Source organism: Martes martes, assembly GCF_963455335.1.
Source record: "Martes martes genome assembly, chromosome: 2".
NCBI lineage: Eukaryota > Metazoa > Chordata > Mammalia > Carnivora > Mustelidae > Martes > Martes martes.
In genome coordinates this window covers 199,994,203-200,021,357 of record NC_137889.1, presented here as the reverse complement: position 1 = coordinate 200,021,357, position 27,155 = coordinate 199,994,203, and the positions used below count along the sequence as shown (strand labels likewise).

Sequence of the window (27,155 nt, the reverse complement as noted above, 5' to 3'; positions counted from 1 at the left end):
TATAAAGTCACTTGGCATCCACCTCTCTACCTACCAACCTATCTGATTTCTCTGTCATCACCAAACATCTGTGCTATCCGCACACAAAGATGACTACGACAGACCTGTGCCATGAGCGCACTTCAGCCCAAGGGCAATGCTATGTCTGACGCTTTCATTCATCAGAGCGGCCATTTTTACTATTTATACTTTGTATCGCTACTATGGTGAACTTATTGCAGGAAAATGTTTTTTATAAAAACAAATTAGCTAACAGATGAGAAGGATGGAAATTTCCAACTGGCTACAAACATGGGGAAAAAAAAGACATATGTCAGGATAATTGGCATAGATGGCGAGTGAACAGTTTCTAAATGCTTATCTGCGTTTTTGCCACCTCTGTCTGTTCTCACTATTATGTTTACTACCCAAACAGAATCATTCAGAATCGGTGAATGAGGAAATCTTTGTTTCATGAAGGTGTTTCTATCTTGGGAATTAAAAAGCTGGGAACAGTAGTCTCAGAACCTCTTTGGATTTATAAATGGACCTTTACCCATTTATAGAAAGTTTTCATTAAAAATATAAAAATCAAAGGGAAAATGACTTCCTCTCTATCACAACAAAACAGGCAGAGTTGTAAGCACTAGTCTCAAACCACTGGTCTTTTCGCCAATCTCGAATCACTCAATCCTAGAATCACATGTATGCTGACAGCCATCCAAGAGGGGAGACGGGAGGTCCCTGAAGTTTCTGTCAACCAGCCTCAAGACGGATGAGATCAGGGTAGAGCTTAGCATTCCTAGGCATCTCACTGGGGCGCAACCGTCGGAGCTTGCATTTACAATCTGCCTTTCTCTCGAACATCAGAATGTGCAGAGCGAGCCAAGCAGTACAGTCAAACCCCTCGCTAAAGTGAAATTCACTAATCTTACGATGTTGAACAAACCTTGAAAAGAAGAACTGCTTTCATACCACAAGAGGAAACGTGAAGGATGGCTTTAAAAATAAGCGGCAATTGGAACGAGACCAAACGTCCTGGAGCTGCATAATCGAGAGGAGCTAAGATAAGCAAATTGACTTTATTTCATTGTAGGAGCTGGCACATATACTCGTTGGCCTTAATTAAAAGTTACTTGGTTCCGTCATCACCTGAGTGTCTCATCAAACAGGAAGGAGGGCATAATGCGGCGTCAACTGCCTGCAAGCGTGAAAACAACTTGTCCCCCCCCCCCCCCCAGTTTACATCTTTATTTTGCCAACGCATCTGGCAGCCAAGTAACAGCGATTTCATCAGAAAGGTCCAAACTAAGCAACTTCCCTGCCTTTCTTTGATTTACCTTCCCAATCCTGGCATTTTTGTCAAGATCAGTGTAGAAATAATGTTGATTTAAAATGGACTTACCTTGAGGAAGCCTAAGCGGGCGTTTCCATTGTCCTCCGTCCTCGGTTGAGTATCTCTGTCCAGTGTGACACGGGGCCGCGCCGGCCCGGCGAGGGGGCTTGGGGACTCGAGGGAGGTGGGACAGACGCGCGATTCTCCCGGGGCAGGAGCAGCAGCCCCGGGAAGGCCAGAGCTAGGACGCAGGTGTCAGACACCACCCAGGCACCTCAGCTCGGAACCTGCAATCAGAGGGCTGCCCCGATTAGGCGAGGACAAAAGGCAGTTCAGGTTACTGCCCTCCTCCCGACCAATCGCCCGCCGGCCTGCCTGACAGCCCGGGCCCCCTGATGCCCGGGGAAGTACACGCGGCCGGAACCTGAGAACCGGTTCCCGCCCGGCCAGGGCCCGCGCGCACTCCCGCCCTGCACCCCCGGGAAGGGAAGTTGTTTGTCAGGCGGGGGTAAGGAGAGCTTGTGGGAGCCGGTGAGCCCTCCCTGCCCTTCCCCAGAGAGTGTCTCTCTCGCTCCTTTGGCTCATTAATGGCACCAGGCGCGCTGACGACAAGGCGAGGGTAAGGAAGAATGAATGGCTTTGGCGGCTCTCACCATCCAGTGCCCGGTCCTGGGTCTGCTCCCCGCCCCCCCACCCCCTGCCATCCTCTGCTTGGTCTTCTCTGCTGCTGGATGCGCTCAGTTTTTAATTCGTTATGGCTTTTGCAAGCAACAGCTTCTCACAGAAACCGAGAGAAGGCAAGGGAGAATCAAAGAAGAAAAATCTTTCGACAGTCCTTGTTTCCAACAATAAAAGTCAATATTGTAAAAAAAAAAAAAATCACCTTAGAGAGAAGACTTTATGAACATAGGGCTTGTAAACAAAACAAACAAACAAACAAAAAACTACAGGAAGCAACAACATTGGGACACTGCATTTTCAAATTCAGCGGGCGGAGGGCCATGCAGCTCACCTTTGTGGATGGAATCTTAACAGGTCTCCCCAACTACTACCAGCTAAAGGAATTTTGCTTCAATCTATCATCTGAGCCTCTGAAATTGCAATGCTTTTCAGGGGTATGGAGAAGTAGCGCCTGATTCAAGTTTTGGTATTTGCCCCAGACTGTACGGGTCAGCTTAACAGTAACCATAGACACAAAGAGAGAGAAAGGGAATAGTGCACACGGGGCGGGGGGAGGGGACAGTGTCCAAGTGTGTCTGAGTGCATGACTATGTAAATGCATTTTTATTAGTTTACAGCGGCCGTGGTGAGAAAAAAACAAATGATAGGCTCCAAGATGATAGATTGATCTGTAAACTTCGTGAAAAAAATCTTAAGGCTTTTAGATGACTTTTCAGAGGTGGGAAGAAAGAAGGAAGAGAGGGACCAGGGGCCCAGACGCGCAGCAGAAGTCTGAAATCGCAGGGAGCGAATACTGCACACACAGTAGTGATCCCCATTCCAGATACCAAGAAAGTCTAAAGAATCCTTGAAAATGTGCTTACATTTCCAAGGTGAGACTCATTTTATTTAAAGGCAGTTCCCAGATTAACAAGAAAGACTGTCTCTCCAGAGGGTTCCACATGAATTCCAGAGCCACTTAGACTTCTATAATGTGGATTCTAAGGACATAGGATGGTGGCAAGTGCAGGATGGGAACAGTGGTCAGGGTGGGGCGGAAAAATCCTCTTGCGGGGGACAAACAACCTACTGGCTCCTCACCGGAGCAGCAATCTTCCCAAAGTAGCTGTCTGTCCTTTTAAGAAGGCAAAATCCTGATCCTAGTTTTGTTTTCCTCCCGCACCCTGCGACCTCCCCAAACACAACTGAGTTGCAAGTCCTTCCATCACCCACTCACCCCCCACTCCTCCTACTCCCCCTACCCGCACCACCCCCACCCCCGCCCCACCACCAAGTCAGAGGTCAAGAGCAGCCAGGCCACAGAATTCACTTTGGAATGTGTCAAATTTAACAACCTCCCACCACCGATCAGGAGCTCGCCTCCACGGGGCACAATGACAAAGGGTTACTCTTGACATCTGTTTATCACAATCATCCATCTCCTACGGGAATGGCATTCCCTGAACCGGCAGCACACTCAAGCAGTGGTTGAAAGGAGCCAGAAGTCTCCTCCCTCTTCATTTCATCAGCCTTTTCCTCCTAGTCCTGCTCTGTGCAGTCTAAACTCCCTTCAAACCCGCTCTCCTCCAAGTTCTCCGTGGCATCACCCTCAACAGATCAGCGGCTCTGGGAACAGAGTATACTGTGTAAAGTCCTCATGGCTGCTTTGTTGCATTAGGAGAGAAGATAGTTCTACGTGATTCTTTACAGAAGCTAAAACAAACAGGCAAGTAAAGGAAAAAATTATACGGAAGCACTTAATTCCCTGCCTTTTTACAAATTACGAGATGAATAAGGGAACCACTGTTGTATTTTACAAAGAATGGACACCTATGTAGTATTAGACTGAACCATGTTAAGTTTTCAGTGTTTTACCATTTTTGGTTTTACCGCAATAGCAATTTTATGCGATTTAATCTGTAGCGGAACTACAGCTAAAGACTGCACACTGGTAATTAACCACATGTCAATAGTTACTATGTTGCATTCTCTAATCAACACCACAATGTGATAAATACTGTAATTATTGTTGCAACGTCACAGATGGAAGTAACGGGGGCTTGGAGAGGTTGAGTAACATGTTGAACAACTCCAGCTAGCAGGGAGCCGGGCTGGGAAGCACACTGTGGCCACGGGACTCCAGAGCCCGTACTTTGAACCACCACCTTCTGTGAAGGAGAATTTGAATTCTGATTTTGGGATTCACTAGCTTTGTGATTCTGGGCCAGTTACTGAACTTCTCCAAGTCTCCGTTTTCTCTCCCCTGAAATGGGACTGCTGATAGCATCTGATGTGAGGACCAAGCGTGATAATGTCAGTAAAGCACTTAGCCCGGGTGCCCGGCCCTCGGGAGGAGGTCCAGTGTTATCTGATAGTAAAGACATGGGCAGGATGATCACTTTCCCACCTGTGCCAGGACATGAAGGGAGACAGCACACGGTGTGTCCCCATCACCCATTGTCATGGTCCTGCAGCCACTCATGGGCAAAAGGACCGTGAAGTCTGGGGTCCTCGGGCCTGGAACTGAAGGCTGTCACAGCCACAGCAAGTTACTTTGGTGCCTAGGGAGTCTTTCTCCCTGCAGTGTGCACCAGCTCCCCTTCAGTTAGAAGACAGACCACCCACACCTGCTGTCCCCCCAGGAAGCCCTGCCCTCAGCCCAGTCTTCCATTTCCGGCTCGCTCTACTTCAGATTTTTTTCTTTTTTTTTTTTTTTAAAGATTATTTATTTATTTATCGGACAGACAGAGATTACAAGTAGGCAGAGAGAGAGAGGAGGAAGCAGGCTCCCTGCTGAGCAGAGAGCCCGATGCGGGGCTCGATCCCAGGACCCTGGGATCATGACCCGAGCCGAAGGCAGAGGCTTTAACCCACTGAGCCACCCAGGTGCCCCTCTACTTCAGGTTTCTATGGAGAATCTGGAACGCTTTCAAAAACATCTTAGGCTTCTCATTTGTTTCCTACCTGGCTGCTTTGGCAATCAGCTATAGAGGGTTATGCAATCCATGTTTGAAGACACGTTGATCTAGAAGCAGTGCTGTGGAACCCAGAAGGCGGGGGTTGGGCTTTCCCTTCTGGTTCTGCCCCTGACCTGCTAAGTGACCTTGAACAAGTCGCTTTTTGTCTCTGGGCTCTTGTCCTTACTCTAATCCAGACCATCACTGAGTGATTCTTAAAATATAATACTTAAAATACTTCAAAAATACTTAAAATACTTTAAAAAAGTATTCAAGTGATTCTTGAAAATTTACCCCGTCCTAATATCTGGGGTAAACGGAAAAAAAGAATACTAGATGAGATTTTAAAGAAATAATGGGTTTTTATTTTTCCTTTTCTCTAAAAGGTAGTAGCGCATCTACTCAGGGACATCCTGTTTTCCTCGGATTACCTTTTCAAAAACAAACCCACAGTCAGGAGAGTTTTATGTTACTTTTGATAAACTGCAGACCAAGATAGAGAGCCTTGATTTCAGAACACCAGATTTCCACTGGTGTTTTTCCTTAATCATTTGCACATGTCCCCGTAGGGTGCTTGTTTGTGGTCAGAGATCGGGATCTGTGGAGAGAGAGCCTCAGGACATAATGAAGAAAATGTGGTTTCCTTACTTGTTTCCAGTTTCTTGGTGGCCACACATCATAGTTACACTCTTCTCCAGCAGCAAAAGGGAGACCCATTCCCTGGGTAAGGGAGATGTGGTTGCCTGTAGAGCACTTCTGTATCAGGCCTTCTACTTTTCTGACATGCTCCGGGAGCTCAAAGTACTTCTACAGAGTGTGCTTTTATTTTTTTTATTACCTTGTTTTTAATTTTTAATTGGAGTGGAGTTGACATACAATGTTATATTAGTTTCAGGTACACAACATAGTGGTTCAACTTCTCTATACATTATGCTACACAGAGTATGTTCTTGAAAATTACAGATTTGTCCTCAACACTCCCGGGAGGAACTGAAGGAATTTTATGAATGGAGGAGATCGAAACAACCTCTTGGCCTCTGGGCTGCTTTCTTCTCACAGAGCACTCATCGGCTCCTAACATACTGTATAATTTACATCTGTGTTGTGTGTGGTTTTCCTGTCTGCTGCTCACGAGGATGTCAGCCCAGGGAGGACAGAGATGTTTGTTCTAATCATGGCTGTCTCTTAAGCACCTAGAGCAGTGACTGACCATATATCAGATGCTACATAAATAAATTAAACTTGATAAAATCACAGAAATAATTCAGGTAGAACTGGCACCCTGCACATCTCACTTTGAGAAATCACACTGTTTCCTCAGAAGGAAGAGGTCACACTAGCAAGGACAGTGACAATGACAAAGGTGGTGATGATGCGTGAGGCAAAAAAAGTAAATAAACTTCAGCGGCGTTCAGAATTAGTTTAACCCAACTCCGCAAATGCCCACATAGAAGTTCCAGGCTGAAAGAAAACTGGGCAGTGAGCCTAAAAAGAAACTTAATAAGCTCAGTTTCTCTTTTCTAGCCCATTTTTGTTCAATTTCATGGGAAATTGTATTCACTGGCAAACTGCAGGTGTGTCTGAAGGAGTGTGATCCCGGAGGACACTCTAAGGAAAGTCAACTTGCGGCCATGCTCACTTTGTACTCGGGCAAACAGTCTTTTTACTGCGATCTGACCACACACCAACATCGAGGTTGATGAGATCATGCCTATAGGCCTCTTAGAGTCATAAAAGATGTCAGTTAAGTCCAAAGTATTAATATACAATCTCTTTCCTGTATTGTCATGGTAGGACTTAGAGCAGAAATCAGAAGGTGTGTTTCTGGTGTTACTCAGGAGCGTCATACTTTTCCATTTAAATTCTCATTCTATTGTGCTGCCTTTGACCTCGGAGACTAACAAGCCAAAGGAACATACCACTCCTCTTCTTTTTTCTCTCTTCACATCTCTTGATTCTTTGGGGGCAACCTAGGTATTCCTTCACAAGAATGTTAGTGGCCAGAAGGTAGCAAACCATGGCCTTGAGCTCGGTCATGCCTTCAAAGTCCCGACATCCCAGAGGGGGATCCCCGAGTTACCATTTAGTGCTAAGAGTAACAGAGGAATTACATTTGGGTTCATTTTACCCTTGGCAGTGAAATGGACACTCCGGAGGAAGAGCGTTGGAGAACCCGAATTACGGCACTGCTGATGAGTGCTTTCACTCTCCAGGAAAGCTGCACAGCTGGTATAAAAAACGAATAAGGTATAAAGGAAAGGGCAAGCATCAGTCCATATATGTACTCACATGTGGACCGAGCTTATCAGTGGGGTGCTTACTGTGTATTGGGAAGGATATTAAGTACTTCACGTATTTTGTTGCAACTCTTCTAACAACCCTGCTAGAAAAGTACTACGACTATGATACCTACTTTAGCCTAAAGCATCTCAGGTACAAAGAGATGAAAAACTTGCCCAAGATCACAAAACTAGCAACTGGTGGAAAGAGGATTTGGACCCAGTCAGCCTGACTTCACAGTACACGCTCTTGAACACCGCTGTATATGTTAGATTTGTTATGACTTAGAAAAGCATGTACAATGTTCAGGAGTTTGGGGTATTTTTTCCAGCGAGCAGGTTTCCCCTTAGGGACTGCGTGCCATGCCCCCGCCAGGCAGATATCAGCAGAAGAAATCAGTTCAATGGCATCAGCCACAGTAAGGAGGGAGGCTGTCAAGCAATTAGCCTGATGATAATTTGGTATAATAAAACCTGCTCCAAATCATGATTTAAACAGTGTGGAGAACATTCTTCCGTTGGCTTTCCCTGACCTCCATCTTGTGCTACAGGAGAAAAAAGGCAGGTGGGATCACAGTGGGGCCTGTGAACCCGAATGCCTTGTAAGGGAAGGAGACAGGAGACCTACAGGAGTGGGCAGTGAGCACGTTACATACGGGTTTTCATGCACTTGGCAAACATTTCATGCGCGCTTGCTATGGAGGGAGCTGGAGAGGTCAGAGAGCATGAGACACGGTAATTTCCTGCCTTAGTTTAGTACTAGAAGGTGTCAACCATCGCTCTCCTGGAAGAGACTCAGGCTGGACAGTCAGCTGGAGAGGAAAGATGGTAACGAGCCATCCCGTGTCTGGGCTACCAGGCTGGCAAATTCCAGTGCCCACTGGGCCAGGAAGACAGACCAAATGAGCAGAGCGGGGAGCCCCACCTCACCTCAGGCCACCTCGCACAGAGCTCCGAGCCTCTGCTGCCAGAGCCAATGTTCTTCCAGAAGACGGAAAGCCAGATTCTCATATAAAACATTCAGATTTTGAATGTAGATTAAACAAGTGTTTGCAGGTCAAGAGGAAGTTTTCAAATTCTGCCAAAGAACTTTATTAAATTCACTGAGTTGCATTTTAAAAATAAATTTGACTAGCTTTCCCAGTGGATTTGGTATGTGTAGACCTTCTGATCCTTATGTACGCCTACATCAAATCCTTTTTACGATTTGTATTAAGGTGTGTAGCATATACCGAGTATGTAAAGTGCACTAATCTTGTATAAATGGTAAAAATGATACTGAATATTTCCAGCCTTTGCAGAAGGTTCCTTCCAGATTTTTCCAACCTATCCCAGCTCTCCACCCCCCACTTTCGACCTTCATCATCAATTAGTTTGCCTGTTGTTGCCTTGTTCAAATCTTAACCATGAGAAATTGATAATCGATTTAGTCACTTCCAGTCTGAAAAAAATAAAAATAAATAAAACAACAACCAAAAAGAATCATAGTAAATCCAACAATAAGATAGAGCCCGCAAACTTAGCCAAGGGCTTCTCTGAGTTCTGATGCTTGCCACTTCCGCCTATCTATTATTGCCAATACCTGATGTTTCCTATATGGGTACCAGATGCCAAGCATGTACTTGTCACTCTGTATGGAGTATCTCATTTAATAATACAAAAATCCTCTGAGATACAACTGAGATAAAATGTATACAATTGTACAACTAAAGAAAACCAGATCGCAGTAGGTTATGCAGCTAGATCCATGGCTAAGACATGAAAAGTGTAGCTTCAAAGGCAGGCAATGGAGCGTCTGGGCAGCTCAGCTGGTTAAGCATCTGCCTTCGGCTCAGGCCATGATCCCGGGGTCCTCATCGGGCTTCCTGCTCAGCAAGGAGTCTGCTTCTCCCTCTCCCACTTCCCCTACTTGTGTTCCCTCTCTCACTGTGTCTCTCTCTGTCACATGAAAAAATAAAAATCTTTCAAATAAATGCATACAGTAAGTAAATACATATATGTACATATCTATGCACACACATATATAATATATAGACATTATATATACATGATACACACATATGTATATGTATATATGTGTACCTATCAACCACCTTTCATTAGCATATGTGCTTCCTAGCTGTATTTACCTAATTTCCTGGGACCCATGAGAACATTGGCTTATACAAACATAGTTCTGAGACAGGAGACAGATTTGGACATCTAAAGATTTCTCTCTTAGGAGATTGGTGCAGCACGGAAGTGGGACCAGGACAGCCGAGGCTCCAGAATTCCCCACAGGAGAGGCCTCCTGGTGGCAAGTGGATTGCCAAGGAGTTGCGGGGAACTTGTCTTGAAGCTGTGCTCTGCAGAGCAGATCAGTTGTTTTCACTGGGACAGGAGCAGTTCTCTCAAGATGCTTTCATTTGTCTTTTAACAAGATTGAGAAAACATGAGTTGTTTATAGTAAAGAATGTTATTTTATTGAGTGAGTGACTAACATATTTTCAGGAGGTGGACGGGTGTTTAAAGCCCCATCTTCTGCCAATACCAAGCCCTTGTTGCTGCCTGTAGGGAAGACAGACTTATTCACCCAAAGCCAAGGGATTGGAAGAGGAGAACAGTAAAGGGACCTACAACAGCTTCTATTCAAACCAACAGTGAATTGCCAGACCCTTCCCAGTAGCTCACCCTTCTGGCAGATGGAAAGAATGATGACTTGCCAGTGCTTTCCAGGTAGAAGGATATAGGCCGCTAGGAGTTCATTTATGCCCAAGGCTTTTTAGCCTGAGATATCCAAAAATTCCAAGCATATATTACTTTTTATCTCAATAGCCACAAGGAGACCAACTATCCTGTTGGAATTCTAGACTCAGATCTATTTGACCAGCTTCTCCTTATATTTTAGGTAGCTCAGAAACTGCACTAAAACCTGGCAAAATACGCAAATGTACCAGGAGCGTCTATTTCAAAATTTACATCTGAACTCTAAGGTCCAAGATTATGTTCATGAGCAAGCCGCTGAGTCAGCCACCTGGCCTTCCCTCAAATCAGTACCTGTTGGCTTAGGAACTGAAGCCATTTTTAACTCACGATTTAAATTTTTGCTTTAGTCATGGTATTTTTAAAATTTTATTTTTAATTCAAAAATTTTAATTGTGGTAAAACATACACAACATTAAATTTATCATCTTAACCATTTTTTTAAAAAGATTTTGTTCATCTATTTAACGGAGAGAAAGACAGCGAGAGAGGGAACACAAGCAGGGGGAGTGGGAGAGGGAGAAGCAGGCTTCCCGCCAAGCAGGGAGCCTGATGTGGGCCTTGATCCCACAACTCCGGGATCATGACCTGAGCTGAAGGCAGACGCTTAACTGACTGAGCCACCCAGGCGCCCCCCATCCTAACCAATTTTAAGTATGGAGTTCACTGGTATAAAGTACATCCCAGCATCCACATTCAGGACTCTTTTCATCTTACTCAAGTGGGACTCCATGGCCCTAAAATGCCGCCTGCCCACGTCCCCCCCCCACCCCCCCCACCCCTGCCCCCCCAGCAGGCACCATTCTACTTTCTGGATCTCTGAACGGGACGACTCTGGTACCTCCCATCAGGGGAACAGACCGCATTCAATTTCTCACGGCTCGTTTCATTTCCCATAAGGTCCTCAAGGTTCATCCCCGCGGTAGCAGGCGTCAGAATTTCCATCCTTCCCAAGGCTGCAAATTCCTCGTTTTTGACAGCAAAGCGTTTCAAGTGTATCCAGCAAGTTAATAAATCAACTAGATGGAGAGGGCGTACGTGGCGTGTTTAGTAAGACTTCAGGCTTGGAAACCATAAGCAAGGGGGCGAGCAAATTTACGGAAATCCCTGGAGCTGGGTTCCTCACGGCGCAGCAGAATGCCCTGGAAAGCTGCCAAACCACGCGCGGCGGGGCCCAAACCCTGACTATCGGACACGGTAGGGCAGTATCTAGAGTCGGGCCGAGGAATTTGCATTTCACAGGAGTTCCCGGTCAGGCACCGCTCTTTCGAGAACCACTGTAACCTATCCAGGGTTCCTTCTGGAAGATTCCAACGCAAACATGTCCTCCAGGGCAAGGAAAACGCCCGTCCCACCCGAGCCAGGCGGCGGCGGTCAAAGAAGGCGCAGAGCAGAGCAGGCCGAGTGAGCGCGCGCGGTCCTTGCCGCTCCGGGGAAAGGTGGGAACGTGGGGAAGAGCGGCGGCCGCGGGACAAAGCTTTCAGGGCGAAGCCTGGCTTCACCTCTCTGGCCTCAGGGAGAAGAGGACAAGCCTGTGGTAAACGAGGGACACTTAGGGAGTCGGGGAATGTGGGCTGCGTTACTCCCAGTGAGACTCAGGGGACGGTGCTGAGAGCAGGGCCTGGTCCACCTCGATTCTGGGGGACGCGAGGTGCCAGCCGGCGGACGTGGAGAGAACAGCCGTGATGATGTGCGACAGTCCTGGGGCCCCGGGCCAGGCGTGGCTGAGATGGACAACTCTGCGGATACCGTGTCGGAAGCGAGACGGGACCGGGGCAGCCCGAATCTGCGGGGGGAGGCTGCTAGGGGTCCCCAAGGGCATGGCACAGGCCAACCCTGGACACAGTGACCGAGCTCAGCGGTGGGTGCCGGCAATGACAGCGGAGGCCCCGGACAGAGCCGAGACACCGCGGGACAGTGCCCTCAAAGGCCTGCCCTCACCACTGCCCCACACCTTCCGGCACTATTCCGGCAAAGTGGCGGGCAGTGGAAACCGAGGACGGCATCTGAGAACGGGCACAAGGTACGTTAAGAGACTGAGCATTACCTCAAGGGACTATCCAAACGATTAGACCAGGCTCGCTTCTAACCTGGCTGGGGTCGAGATGGTTCTGTTTCCCTGCTACCCGGCAAGCAGGAGTTCGCGAGGAAGACCAGACTGGGTTCAGACTAAAGAACCCATGTTCATTTCTGTACGTCAAAGTTATCATGCGACCGGGGTTGTTAGATAAAATCAGGGACGTACTTTTCCGGAGAAATTGTTATCTGAACTTCAACTAGAACGCACATCCTGTATTTTGATTTGCTAAATGTGTCGGGCCTCGATGTGACCTACTACTGGGCGTGTGCACGTGGGGACAACGTACGAAGGGGCGAATCCATACCGGAAACATACCAACCACTTTCTTTTCACCATATTCAAACACGGATTTTCACATTTGAATTGTCGCCATACCTCTGTCAGGTGATTTGCTAAATTGTGAAAGGGGCATTTCAACTACGACGTCAGGATATCTGATGTATCCCTAACCCTGATGTATCCCTAACCCTCATCTCCTGGGCCCACGGTCTCTGGCCACACCTCCGAGCTGGGCCAGCCACACAGGCTGACATGGCCAAGTTTAGCCTGTTAACAGGCTGAGGTCACCTTCTGCCCGTGACTCGGAGGCTCCTAAAGACAAGACCCACACGTTTGTCGCAGATAAAACACCGTATCGTTAACCTGCAAAACTGATGAATATGAATTTGAATACTAGTTTGTGAATACTAGTTTTCACGACTAGTACGAATCCTAGTGTTATTACTGCCGTTTTATTAGCGTAAGATTGTATTGCTCTCCACAGACTGCGGCTGTCCTTAGCCAAGTCTTCGCAACTTAGGAAGTCATTTCCAAGCAAGGTTCCGAGAAAGCAGGAAATGGAAGGTAAGTTTGAATGAGGAACCAGCCAGGAAAGAGACAGGTGTGGAAGAACAATTCCTAGGAGAGAAAAAATGTGGGACAGATGGGGTCCTGAAGTGGAGAGAAGCAGGGAGATTCATTAGGGTGCTGGCAAGAAGAGGGCACACGGAGAACTTTCCTCTCCTCCGGAAGTTGGATCAGGCCCTGTGGACTCATTCTGCAATGGAAGGAGGCTGCTGGGGCTGTGGGAAAGTCCTCAGAAACCGAGCCCTTATACCCCCGCTTCATTTATCGAGCATCTGCAGATGGGAGAGAAGTGATACACTCTGAGCGTTCTCTTACAAAATCGTGAATGTTCCAACATTTCTACATTCATCCGGTATCACCACCATTGAACAATTACAGAACAAATTGTGCCTGGGATCCAGTGGTGTGGTGTGGTGTGTTTCGTTTTGGGGGAAAATAGAAAATGACGGGCCATACTGATTCCTTCATAACCATGAAACCCTCGGTCCCGCCTCCCTTCTTGCTGTGTTGTTTCTCCCGTTTCCGTTTTGATTGGCGCGCGGACTTGCTCATGACAAGCCGACAAGATGGGAGGGTTCATTTATTTAAGGGAATGAGAGTCAGCACTGCAGGGAAGACAAAAGGCTCCCTTCTGTAACACTCTTTAAAGCAAAACAAATAGGCGCATTGGCAGAACCCAGCTGTGGTCACCGATGTTGTTTTGGGGGTTTGAGCAGTCACAGAAAACCAGCTCCTCTGAGTTTCCACTGGCTTGGAAGTTTGGGCTTCTGTGTTCGATGGACTGGAGTTCAAACCCACACTTCGTAGATGTGCCCCCCCGCCCCGCCCCGGCCAGCCGTGCTATGGAAAGTCTGGTTCCTCACCTATTACAGTAATAACAACACTAACACCTATTTCACAGGTTGTTGTAAGAATTAAATGGGAGGATGAAATGCTTGGAATGCCTAAAGCCAACAGGTGAGAGCTCCCCAGGATTATTTATCTAAACGCGGCAGGTGAACTCATGAAACCGAATTGAGTCCTAGAGATAAAATCCCACATATTATCTGAATTAATCTACTTCTTCAGAACCTACCATGAATCTTATAAAAGTTGACCACCCCATTGGTCCATTTCAATCGCCTCATGTAAATTCAATACCAAGTATCCCCGATCTTTTATCCTCTAAATTTTAGAATGTTAATCCCAAGAAAATAATTCTAATACCACCCACATTGTCTGCATTTAGGGGACAGAACAAGGGTGTCCGTGACCTATAACACCAAAAGAAAAGGCCTCTCCCTATTGGAGGGCTGTTCTGAAAAAGTCAAGGATAAGTCAGCCTTTTCAGAACATTTTATCAAAAGGTCTCAAAATTAAATTTGCCACTATACGATGCCTTGGAAACTCATACACTCGCAAAGAGGAAACAATGCAAGACCAAAGAAACGAAATGAAACAAAACACTGTGGGTCTTAAATTCCTGAATGTGAATTAATTTTTCTGTTTGTTAGTATCTCGTAGAAGGACCTGGAGTTTTTGACCTCCGCCCCTGACTTTGAGTCAGTGATGGAAAGGGGATGAGAAACCAAGAAGCAAAGGTTGAACGGGCCCTTCGTGCAAGCACCGCTGGTCTCAGTGGGGACGCGGCTCAGTGTCCAGTGCCGGCGGGGCTGCCCTTCCAGGATCCACTCACCGCAAGTTCCCGCAGGCCCATGTGGGTCCTCAGGCCTCACCAAGTCAGCGCCGTTGTTACGAAGGTGTGCGATGCAAAACTGTGTAAACAGAGTGACACGAGGCCATTCCTGCCTAGTGACCTGTACCAGAAAGCTCTATTTTTAGAAACAGCTACAAGCTGCTATGCCCTTGGAAAGAAGGCAAGCCACACACTATTGCTATTTTGGAACATTTCTGTGCCTTTGGGTGGTGTTCTAAAACATTTGTGAAAAAGTAAAGAGGAGAGCCATCCCCAGTGTCTCAAGCTGGAAATCTGAATTTTGAACTTGGCTTGTACATCCTGAGCAAGAAGAGGCATGAAGCTGGCCCTTCATTTCGAGGAAATTGACACGGATCCCATCTTTGGGGGTTTCTGTGGGCCAAAGAGACAAGGAGGGATCCAGAGGAATGCCCGACCCCCAACCCCACCCCCACCCCAGGCAGAGAAAGACCGTGGCGCACCTCTGAGCACGGCAGGCCGCGTGCCTCAGTGGACCTTCTAATCACTTGGCCAGCTTGTTAGAGAGTGGGCGCGCCTTCCCCGACCCTGGGCTGATTTAGGAAGACCCGATCACCACCCAGCGGCTACTGGGCATATCTTTGCTTTCATTTCACAGCTACTCAGTGAGCACATGTCATGGGCCAGGAGCCATTCCAGGCACTGGGGACACCGAACAGAATGTCTACCGGTTTGGAGTTTCTTTTCTGATGAAAGAAAGCAGAATGAATAACTTTGTGAGTGTATGTCTCATCGGTAGGAAAACAAAACAAAACAAGGGGTGTTGGGGATACAGCAGGGAAGGGGCTGCTGCGAGTTTTAGTGGGCTGTGCGGGGAAGGATGGCATTTGAGCAAATACCTAAAAGAAGTGAGGGAGCAATTCAAAAGGGTATAATGGACAAAAATGTTCATTTTTTTTAATTAAAAATATATTTTTAAAAAACTCAACATGCAGCCACTAGCGACAAAACAATGACTTTGTTTCACCATTTGTTCCTTTAAGTTGTGCAGGTGTAGACGAAAGGGTTTGACAGTGCCTCGCTCCCGAGCTAACGTCATGGGAGGCTGTTTGAGGCGCCCAGGCCTTGTTCCCCGGCCCTGCTTCCTTACCAGCAACTGAGAACAATGGCTGCTTCCCAAGAGACCTCCTTAAAGACACATTCCAAAGAATCCTTTTAAAATGCTCCCTAGAACCACAGTCTTCATGAAAACAATATAGCAACCTTCCTACCTAAACAATAAACACATTCACCAAGCACCCATCCCCCCAGGATAATTTTACACCCTCTACTCACTAAGCAAAAATATCGGACATGAGTTCGACACCAGCATGAGGGGGAGTGGAAAATGGCGTTTCTCAAATGCACTGGCCAACTGTTACAGGGGTCCCCTAAACAACACGGGGCTTAGGGGTGCCTCATCCCCACACAAAAATCTGCGTATAATGTTTGAGTCCCCCAGAACGTAACTACTTAATAGCTTAGAGCCTATGTTCGAATGGAAGCCTTACTGATAGCGGCGTATTGATGTATTTTGTACATGTATTAGAAACTGTATTGTTACAATAAAGTAAGCTAGAGAAAAGGAATAAGGGAATCCTAGGGAAGAGAAAATACACATAGCATTGTACGGTTTTTATTGAAAAAAATCCACTTGTAAGTGGACCTGAGCAGTTCGACCTCGTGTTGTGCAAGGGTCGACCGTGCAAAGCAAGCAGCCGGGCAGCTAGTGTGGAGAGAGCGGGCCTCTAGTCCCACGAGGCAACTGAACCAACATTTTAGGACCGAGAAGCAAAGGCACAGAGAGGCTGGTCTTAGAGGCGTCATTTTACTCTGGACTAACGAGGGTCTTCAAAACTGTCACGTGCGAGGACCCCAGACGCAAAGGAATCAGGAGACCAATGGTACCAAATACATAGTTGGGGTCACCACTTTAATTCGCGGTGGTCAAAGAAAAAGAAGCTTAGGGTCGTTTCAACTCAGCCAGACCCGGCGGCTTCTCTGCCTTCTGAAGGCTAAGGGTCTGCACAGGGCGCTGGAGGGTTCCAGACCGGTATTTTAAGCTTCCTCTCAGGATTCTAGTAGGACACCTGTGATCTTAGAGCCATTATCATTACATAAGACTCAAAAATATATAATCTAGAAGGAAAGTGGACAGTAAAAACAGCAGAATTGTCCAGAACAGGGAAAAACTGTCAGGACCTTCCAAGCTCTGATTTTCCACTGAGGACATGTGCAGTGTCTTTAACAACGGGCGGCATTTAACCGTTCTCTCCTGAAACCATTTCTCTACCCCTCCCTCCCAAGAAGTCTGGGACTTGTGCTGTGGCTATACGAGGTATGATAATTTTTTTTTAAAGAATTTATTTATTTATTTGACAGACAGAGATCACAAGCAGGCAGAGAGAGAGAGGGGGAAGCAGGCCCCCCACTGAGCAGAGAGCCCAATGTGGGGCTCGATCCCAAGACCCTGAGATCATGACCTGAGCCAAAGGCAGAGGCTTTAACCCACTTAGCCACCCAGGCGCCCCCGAGGTGTGATTTTTTAAAAACCAGGACTGACAAAGGAAATGAATATGCCACGAGGACAGATAGCCGCTCACATGCTTGTTCCAATCTAGGACCTCTTGACGTTGTCTTCACGTCGCATGAGTAAGTTCAAGGGCATTGAGCAGGCCATCTTTCACAGCTTGTTTCCTGGGGGCACCGGCCAGAAGTGACATGCAGAGGGAACGTGCCGACTGTGGTACGGTGGGTATGGTTTGGCCCGCTCAGAACAGCTGGGTGGTCCCCGCACCTGCTGGTGACCATGAACTCCCGATGCAACGGCCGTTGGTGACAGCTGAGGTCACAGACATTCGCGGTGGGGGGAGGGGGGCAGTGCAGACCAAGTGTTGCCCACCGACAACCCCTCCCCTGCCCACACCCCTGATCAGTAGCAATATCTCTTAATGAGCTTTTCAAAAAATGCTGTCTTCATATAGCAATAATGAGAAACAGGCATCCCAGAAATGCCCGAGTGGGAGCCACGGGGGGGGGGGCGGGGGGGGCAGCCCTTCCCCAGCAGGCCTGTCGGGGTCCTAGACAGTCCTGAACTCTCTGAAACAGGTGTCTTTGTGTCTGCTCTGTGGTTTTCCCTGCCGCAAACAAGGCTCTGGCCTGCTCCCTGCCTCTCCTGGTTTGCCTTCCTGGCTCTCCTCCTGCTTCTATCCTAATGTCCCCGTCCCCTCTGCGAGTCTTTCTTCTACCTCTTAGTTCCTACCTCCGCGTGGCTTCCCTTTATCACCTTGATTTACGGCTCTGACCAGAGGTTCTCAAACTTCACTACATGACAGAATCACCCAAGCAGCTTTAAAAGTGTCCGCTGTCAGGTTACACCCTCTACCAACTGAATTAGAACTCGGGGGATGGGACTCCCGGATGGGTTGGTCTGTTTTTAACTTCCTCCATAAATCCCAGTGGGTAGCCACGTTGGAGAAGCCGCATCTCGAGGCCATTTTGATTCATGGGTGCAGAATGAAACAGGTTTGGTTCATATTCCAACTCAGAATCATCCAAACATATCTGTTCAAGCTGGGGTGCCCACGTTTGGGGCCAGGGGAAAGGATGCCGGCGTAACTTCTGAGTGACGTCAGAGCTCAGACTTCATATCCCTTGTAAAGGCTCAGATATTTGCGGGCCATTCTTTAATGGCTGGGCATGGAGGGGTGACTCCTGCTTGCAATACATTTGTTCGAAGTAAAACCGTGTTATCCCAGGAATGACACCGGGGCTTTTATCATCAAGGCCCCTTCGCTGGGAAACAGCACAGCCTTCCTTTGCACGTGGGCCAGCATTTGCTGCATAGCCAGTGAGCATATGTAACCCACTGAATAAAAATAGTGGTTATCATCACGGGCGGCGGGAAAATATGTCCCTTTTCTCATAACAGTAAGGGAGCCTCCTTGCATACCTCTCAGGAAACCTAATAACGCGTTCCGTGAATTTTCCATGGGAAGGAACAACTGGTTAGGAAATCAGATACGAGACTTCTAGACAGTGACATTCAAGCCTAGGACTCCAGGGGAGCCCAAACCGGCCTGAGTGTGGTCCCAGCAGGGTTGAAATACCCCCTCAAAGCGTACTGAGTAAATTCCCGCGATGCCAGGCCTCCCGGAAAAGTTTCTGGGGCTCGAAGGCCGTCGCAGCTGCCTCCTTGCCTTCCTCGCCACCACTTGCTCAAGTGGAAAAAATGTCTAAGGGGCCAGTTACCGCAGTTCTCCGCTTATACTGATTCCCTACCCGGGGACGTCTCAGCCTGGGTCCCCGGCTGGGATGCGAACCGGATTCCAGCCTGGGGTCTGTACTCCCAAGCCCGCTATTCGCCACCGCTTTGCTCAAATTCCGAATTGCCTAGGGCAGGCAGAAGAGCGGGAGGACAAGTGAGGGATGGGTGGGGGGCAACGGGGGTGGGCAGGGACGACACGAGGGTCATCGCAAGCACCGGGGGGTGTGTGGAGCTGCGAGATACAGAAGGAGATGGGACAAGCTTCCAACACAGAAGTCACGAGGGCGCTGCTGCCCGCCGTCCTCGGCCCGCTCTGGCTCCGTGCGCTCCTCACAGGGCACAGGTGTCACAGACCCGCTCCCTGCACCTGCGGGAGGACTCGGCCACAGCACACAGCCCACAGCCCCTTTTTCTATCTTGAGAGGCAATTCCTGGGACTTACACAAATCTTTCTCATTCGGCTTCTGTGTCCAGGTGAGGCGAAGGACGCCCCGTGTGTTACGCATGAGGCGAGTCCCCGGAGTTTCAGGAACAGTTTCTCGATTGTCTCTCAAAGATCGTCGCTTCCTAATGGTCCTCAACTCCTACCACCTGCCCACGTGAGAGTTCTCCTGCGGCAAAATTTTCCCAAAGGCCACAGACTGTGCTGTCTAAAGAACGTTACATTTTCCAATTGTGCTCAGCCTGTGCCACGTATGCCGGTGTAAGCCAAGCAATGAAGTCCACAGGACGAAGATTCGCCAGGAGGCAAAAGCCAGTCCGCAGCCCGACGGTCCTCTCCTGCAGCTCAGCCTCCCACCAATGAGCTACCGCTTGTTCCAGAATCAGAACAAAAGGTGGTCTCAAAAAAAAAAAAAAAAAAAGAAAAAAAAATCCCATTCTGAACTTGACCCTCATTGATACTGCCCTTTAGAACGAAATTTCCTTTTAGCAAAATCGATATAATCAGAAACCTTAAAAGTCATATGTTCTCATTTGTGCAAATACTTGGGTGCATTAAATAGAACTACCAAAGGAGAATGCAGTTGGGTACATCTTTATGAGCTAAGACGGTACAATATATGCTCCTCACGGGATCGTGGTTTAATATTTTATCACAGTAAACCATTTTCAACACACTGTCTTATTTCATCCTTATAGCAACTGAGCAGGGAAGATATTATCCCTGTTTTCCATTTTAAAAAGAAACGTAGTCTCAGAGAGATTGATTTGTGCCCCTGATACCACGGTCAGAACACAGCAGAGACAGGGTTTTAATCCCAATGACAGGAACCCCTGTGGGCCTGCGGTTTACCATTTCATCTCTAAGCACCGGCACCTTGGTGCTGGCATAATCTGGTTCAGAGATCGTCAGTTTGTAAGGAAAAAACAGATGCTTTTTATGCTCCAGAAAAGTTCAACCTACCATTCATACTTTGTTGCTTTGAACATAGGGAGTTCTGTTCAATTTACTCTGCAAAGCTCTTCATAAATTCTTTCTTTAAACTGCTTTAAAATAGTTCAAAAGGGACACCAGGTGGTTAATCAGAGTAAGTCGCTTTAAGAATATAGATGCTTTTTAAGGGAACAGACTCAGGCAGGTGGTAGGGAAGAGAGCGGAGATGGAACAGTTTGGGGGAGGCAAGGAATGGATAGTGATAATATCCAAGACATTATTTTCTCTTATAAGCTGTAACCATGAGTTGAAAACAACTGATCTGCAAAATCCTTTTTTTTTTAAATTAAAAGTTAATCGCATAATTTCACATCCTTTAAAAGGGCCTTAAAATGCATTCTGTTCATTACCAGATACTTCTTTTGACATCACTGATGTCACAACTCAACCTAGACATAACAAAGTCACTGTGGCAAAAGCGTGAGCCACCCCCTCATTCCATTCCAATAATGTCATCCCACCGTTTATAAAAAGAACCGTTCTGCCAACCCTCAGATACATGGGATGAGTTTTTCGTGGGGAGTGTGGGCCTGAGGGTGGCGGTAACCTTAATTTCATCGCCCTTTTTGTTAGAGGGAGGAAGCAATCATAAAGCAACAAATAGTTTTATTTCCAGAGGCTGATGAGGAACGTCAGGTCAGCTGGAGGCACAAAGCAGTGACGGGTGCGTACTGTGAACCCCCAAGGGAAGTTCAAGGTCAGTGGGAATCGCTTCTTCATTTAATAATTTCCCCTGGATGAGTTAAAAATCAATTTATGGGGTTTTTTTAGTTTTGGGTTTTTCTGGTTTTGTTTTTGTTTTTGTTATTTTAGCATCACAAATATTTCTAAAGGGAGGAGGCAGTGCGTAGAAACATTATTAGTTCACGACTTGAAGTGCTAAGAGGCCCAAGACCTGTGTTCTCAGAGAACGAGCTCCTCACTTAGGCTACTAGTACTTGGCCTTGAGCAAGTCACTCCCTGTCTCTGGACTCAAGACTCTCATTTCTTCCTCCAGACAGAGCCACAGACCAGAAAGTGACAAAACCTAGAGGCTCACTTCGGCCCCACTACACACTGCAGTTCAGATATGTTGGCAGATGCTTACTAATTACTAATTACTTCAATAATCACCCCTCCTTTCTCTTCAGTCTCTCTTTTCCCAGAAAATGTGATCCACTCCTGCTTCTCTCTCACACACATATTGTTAGTCAAATAAAAAAAAAAAAAAAAAACACGTTCCCTTCCAACTCTGTCAACTCAGAATAAATGAATGGGAAAGGGAAATGATAGATCAAGTTTGCACAAATGCTGGGAAGCTTTAGGAATAAGATTTCATTCTAAAAAAGGGACTCAGTTTCCAACACCCTCTGCTTACTGTTCTGAATTGGAATATGGCCCAGAAAGACCATTTCCCACCCACAGTCCTCCCATCAACGGGGCCCTCCAATCGTACACTATGTTCTAGAGATGAAAGTAGACTTCTCACAAGAGGTTACTTACTTAACAAATATGCATTATATTTTTAGAAGAACTCATCACCATGCTGTATATAGGAATTTCTTGTTTAATTCTCACAGTCCTCAGATAGATTGAATGACCTGCCCTGGGTTGCCGAGCTAGAACTAAAGCCATCAGACTTCATGTCCAGGCAGCCTCAAACCTGCATTACCACCTCATGCGTCAGTCTCTCCCCAAAAGAATGGAATCTGACTTTGGTGTGGCTGCAGGGGGCCTACATGATGAGCCTTGCAAAACAAAGACAAAATACCATGAAATACACCCCAGAATTTTTCTTAGCTACACCGGCCAACAAACCATTGATACCAAGTTTAGCAACAGGATGATTCTGGGCAAAAATAACACCTTGATGTCAATGTCGGGAGGCTGGATTTGCCAAGAAAAATGGGGGTTGTAGGGGTGAGCAGAATTGGGATTAAAGCTCCATCCATCACAATGCCATTCTGACTACCCAGTTCCAGATGGACATCAAAGTCCTAGCTCAGGGCAAGAACGGGAGTTTATTTATTTATTTTTAAAGATTTTATTTATGTATTTGACAGACAGAGATCACAAGTAGGCTGAGAGGCAGACAGAGAGAGAGGAGGAAGCAGGCTCCCTGATGAGCAGAGAGCCCGATGCGGGGCTCGATCCCAGGACCCTGAGATCATGACCTGAGCCGAAGGCAGAGGCTTTAACCCACTGAGCCACCCAGGTGCCCCAAGAACAGGAGTTTATATGAACACCCAGAAATTAACCCTAACAGTCTATTCTGAAGTGAAATTGTCACTTTTTTTTTTTTTTTTCATTTAAATTTGAGGTTATTTGCAAACAACAGGGAGTAGTCCCTGTGTTAAAAGCATCTGGCTTCACCCTCAGGAATCGGAAACTTAAAGACCTTTTCCTTCGTTTCCATTTTAACAGTTACTTGCATCTAAGACTTGTATTTCACATGTAGCTGCCAGATGGAGTCTCCAGTGACGTTAGGGTTTGGATTATTGACTCTTAATTGTGTACACGTCTGCTTTCCTGATTTAAATCCGTTGTACCATCCTTGCATTCCACAAAGGTTTTCCTTCTTCAAGTTTCCTTTATCTAGATGTTTGTTTTCCTTTTGGACAGTCTTTTCTTTGGCCAATTCTTATTTTATCATTCTTCTCCATTTATCCATCACTAACAGTAGACCTTCCCTCTTTGTATATCCAGCATCCAACATCCAACACATTCTCTGCACCCGCAGAGTGTACACTGCCCCTTCGCTCCCTCTTCCTGGACGACTCAGCTCTGCCTTCTTCATGGGTCAGCAGATCTTGTAAGGTCTTTGACCCACAGCTCACTTGGCACTCTGCATTTCTCTTGTCACTGTTGCCTTTCAAGAAGGTGTTTTTACTTTTGATTGTTTTTGGTCACTGGGTGAGACACCCTCAAAAGTTATACAAACACTTCTCTGTTCTACGTTCTTGGCATTTTTAATGATGGATGGGAGGTGTTGCCCTCACCCTCCCAAAACGAACTTTATGGGGTATGGGGGGGGGAGAGGCGGGTACACCTAGAGCTGCTGATATGTAAATTGTCACTACACAAATGATTTCTCCAGTTATGTTTCCAGGAAGCCACCTCAAACTTTTTTTTTTTTAAAGTACAGAGATCACTTGGGGACAAAAAGAAGATTAACGAACGAAATACACAAGTCACTCTATCATGAATAAATAAGAGGAAATGAGGGGCGCCTGGGTGGCTAGTCCTTAAGCATCTGCCTTTAGTTCAGGTCTTGATCCCATGGTCCTGGGACCTAGCCCCACTCCCCCTGCTGTGTCTCTCTCTCTGTCAAACAAATAAACAAAAAAGTATAAGGAAAAGAAATCTCAGGACCCGACGTGGGCCTAGGTAGAAAGACAAGACTTCTCAAGAAAATGACAGCTCTACTCAATACAAAGCCAGATTAATCCAGAGCAAAGGGGCTTGCTTCTACCCAGCTCTCTGAAAGGTCAGGGAGGAATGTCCATCCACGTCTACCAAGGCAAGTTTATAATCCCCATCTCTCAGTCGGTGTGAGAGGTAAAGACAGCCTCCTTTTCCTCAAACTCCGAGAGTTCCACTATAAAACCCAACACATAATAGATGAGATAAGACATATTCAAAAGGCATCTTAGAGGCAAAATGTTTCCCACACCAAAAGCAGGGACAGCAAGGACTCTCCAATAACCTTATCGATCCCATTAGCATATCTAAAGAAAGAATGTGTCAATCAGAAAGGGGATTTGGCGCAGGGTTGGGGGGTCCACACGGGGAAGAAACAAGACTGGAGAGTGGCTTAGGCAGCAGGACTCCCTGCCGTCAGGAGGGGAAATGGTCCCCACTCACCAGAGCATCTGGGCCACCTGGCAGACGTGCCCCTAGTGGAAACGGGGCCATCTGGCCATCAGAGTGGGGCCTCAGCCCTACTCCCCTCCCTCTGAAGGAGGTCACCGGGCACAACCTGACCTCATTATGGTCAGCCTTCTTACTTAGGTTTCCTGTCAACTAAGGTACACTGATTCTTGGACCACTTGGGGTACCTGTTCCATTCAGAGTCATCTTTATCAAAATGAGTGCGTACATTGACATTATGGCACGTATCCTTCCATTTTTTGTGGGTTTGGGTAATGTAAGTGAACATTTCTAAATTTCATGAGCTCCTGGGCACTGTCATGATCAGTTCTGTACCAGTAAGCTTGGTGACCAGCCCCTGAATGATAGTAAATTCACCAAGGGAATAAGGGGGGGTCGTGGTGGTGAGGAGCATCTCTTGATAACCAGGCCATCAGAATTTTTGGCCATATGGCAGTACTTCTCCGTGTTGCCACGTGCTCCTCTAACCCAATCCAGAATAATAAATATCAAATATTGCACATCTACTATGTCCTTATTCTTTATTCATTAAATCCATATAATGCCCTTTTGTGGCGAGAATTATTATTTCTATTTTATAAATGAAAAAATTGAGGCTTAGAGAGGTTCAAGGTCACACAACTTGCAAACGACAAGGCCAGATTTCCACCCCGGAACTGTCTCTTGTTCTGCTAGAAGCGATTCAGATCTTACGCCATCATCAACTGGAAGGCAGGACAGGAGGCCAGCAAGACTACTTTTCATAGCCAGAAACAGAGGCGTCCTCTCCAGAAGCTAATCTACCTCTAAAGTCCCATCAAAACAAATCAAGAGTACAGGCTCCACTCTCCCTCCACCAACAGATAAATGCCAGTGTTCTAAAGTTGGGCTTTGGGTACCAACGCCAAAGCGAGTCCGAAAACTTCAGCACTCTTCTGGAAACCATGGAATAGGCCTCGTAGTTCTGTGACTTCCGACGCACCTGCTTGAGAAATCAGCCACTGTGTTTGGGATGACTGTTTGCTCTAGTCAAATCGTGGCCCATAAGTAACAGGCCTGTGCCTAGAGCTGGTGGATAATACATCAAGAGCAGCAGCATCTATTGTTACCAAGTAGCTACCAGGAGGATGTACAGGATTTCATTTCATTTTTCCAGTCACCCTGTAAAGTAGATATTTAATGATGAGGAAACTAAATCTTCAGTGAGGTTAGGTAAGTTGCCCAAGGTCACACAGCTGTACAACCCTGGAATGAGATCAGCTCTGGGCCTGGGCCCGATCGAACTCTGTTTCAAGCCACTCTCCATCCCTGACCAGCAGAGAAGGTGTGGCTAGATGGCCCTGAAGACAAGCCAGACACAGCCCAGCACCGAGGGGAGTCTCTAGAGCTTGGGGACGTGGTGAGACCACACCCAGGGCTGTGTTTTTGTGGTTGGGAGGAGCTGCTAGTCCCCTCAGCAAGGGCTCACTCGGGAAAGTTTGAGGAATGCATGAATGTAGGAGTGAATGGTCCCATAAGAGAGTTTCTTATGAGTGATGAAAAGATCATGCTATTTTCACATCCTGAAAATAGCGTGGCTTGATGGATGACTCCGAGAGTTCTAGCCAACATGAACATTCTCAAATGTTGTAACATTCAGTTGCCATGTAAGGCAGCCAAAATCTGATTAGTGAAGAGATACCTAAATAAGAAAATTGTGTAGGCCTAGGGCTTAGTAGGTCAAGGTAATGACTCTCAAGTGGCGGATGAAGCGGAACCAAGCGTATCTACATTCTCTTCTGGTCCTTCCACTTACCAGCTCTGCTACCTTCAGCCATTTCGGCAGCCTCTTGCCTGTAAGTGGAGACAGTGATAGCTATCTCTCCAGATTCCTGTGAGCTTAAATGAGCTAGCATAGGGAAAATACCGGAGCAGTGCTTGGTTTGTAACAGTGCTGAAAAAATGGTTTTTAACTCCTTTACCCTTTTTATAAATAATTTCCTCCGCCAGGATGCAGGTTTCTCCAGGAGTAGGACATCAGCCACTTAAGGCATTATACCCAATCACAACCCAAACCTTTTCCAAGAGCCACCAGGGTCACCACCAGGAAAACAAGACAAAGCAAACAAAAGAAGGAATTCGCTTGTTTGGATGACGGCTGCGGCTGCGGTGTAGGTGAGGCTAGAGGAATGCCACCTAAAGCCCCAAGCCAACTGCTTCCTCTAGTTCCACAAGGAGACAAGGTTTCACAGAGCTCCAACCACATCTGGGATCAGTCGCTTTTCATTACACCCAGAAATTTAGAAAATACCGTGAGGCAGAGCCGTGCCAAGCCCAACACCTGCTGGGAAAGCCAGCGGTTCAAAAGAAAGTGGTGTCTGAAACGTCTTCACTCAACCTCCTCCTCACGTGCCACAGGAAGGATTAGGGGAAAACCAGGGCAGGCCAGCGGGAGGCAGGGAGGCAGAAGGGTCCACGCAGGGAGGTTTAAAGAACAAGCTACAGATCCCAGCTCTTCCCAGGACACGGAGCAGGGTGGGGGCTGGTGTCGGAGGGAGAGTGGAGGCACGGCACAGCCTACCTGCGTACCACCAGCCTGAGGGTCTTGTAGGATCCTTTCACCAGGGAAACGGCCTCCCTCCTGGAGCTGCTCAGCACAACCTCGTTGATGTGCACCACCTCGTCCCCGGCCCGCAGTCTGGAGCTCACCAAGTCCGCTTTGCCCCCTTCTTCGATCTGCTCAGAGAGAGGAGAGAGCCCTGGGTAAGCTGCTCCAGGCCCCGCTGGACTTCTGCAGAGCCCGACGGACCGGTTATGACCACGCCCCACCGGCAGCCAACCCGAGGGTATGGTGGGGAGAAGGCAGGGACCGCCTCCTGTTTTCCACGCCCTCAAGCACCCAGCACCCCGCCTGCCCTCAGAGGGTGCTCAGAAACATTAGCTGAAGGGTGAGGGATCCCACGTTCCATCCACGACACTCTATGCCATTCCGCTCACGAGCCGCCCTTCACAGTCCCAACTCCCCAAGTCCACTCAGAGCAACTGTTTAATGA

General features: G+C 47.3%; 1 protein-coding gene across 2 annotated transcripts in view; it reads right to left on the bottom strand.

The window, feature by feature from the left end:
- Nucleotides 1–26,816, bottom strand: part of SHROOM3 (shroom family member 3) — a 187,765-nt gene extending 160,949 nt beyond the window's left edge. For both annotated transcript variants that reach the window (XM_080831140.1, XM_080831141.1), the window contains exon 1: nucleotides 26,684–26,816. The gene's annotated coding sequence lies outside the window, so the exon portion shown is untranslated. The remainder of the gene's footprint in view (nucleotides 1–26,683) is intronic.
- Between the last annotated feature and the right edge of the window lie 339 nt (nucleotides 26,817–27,155).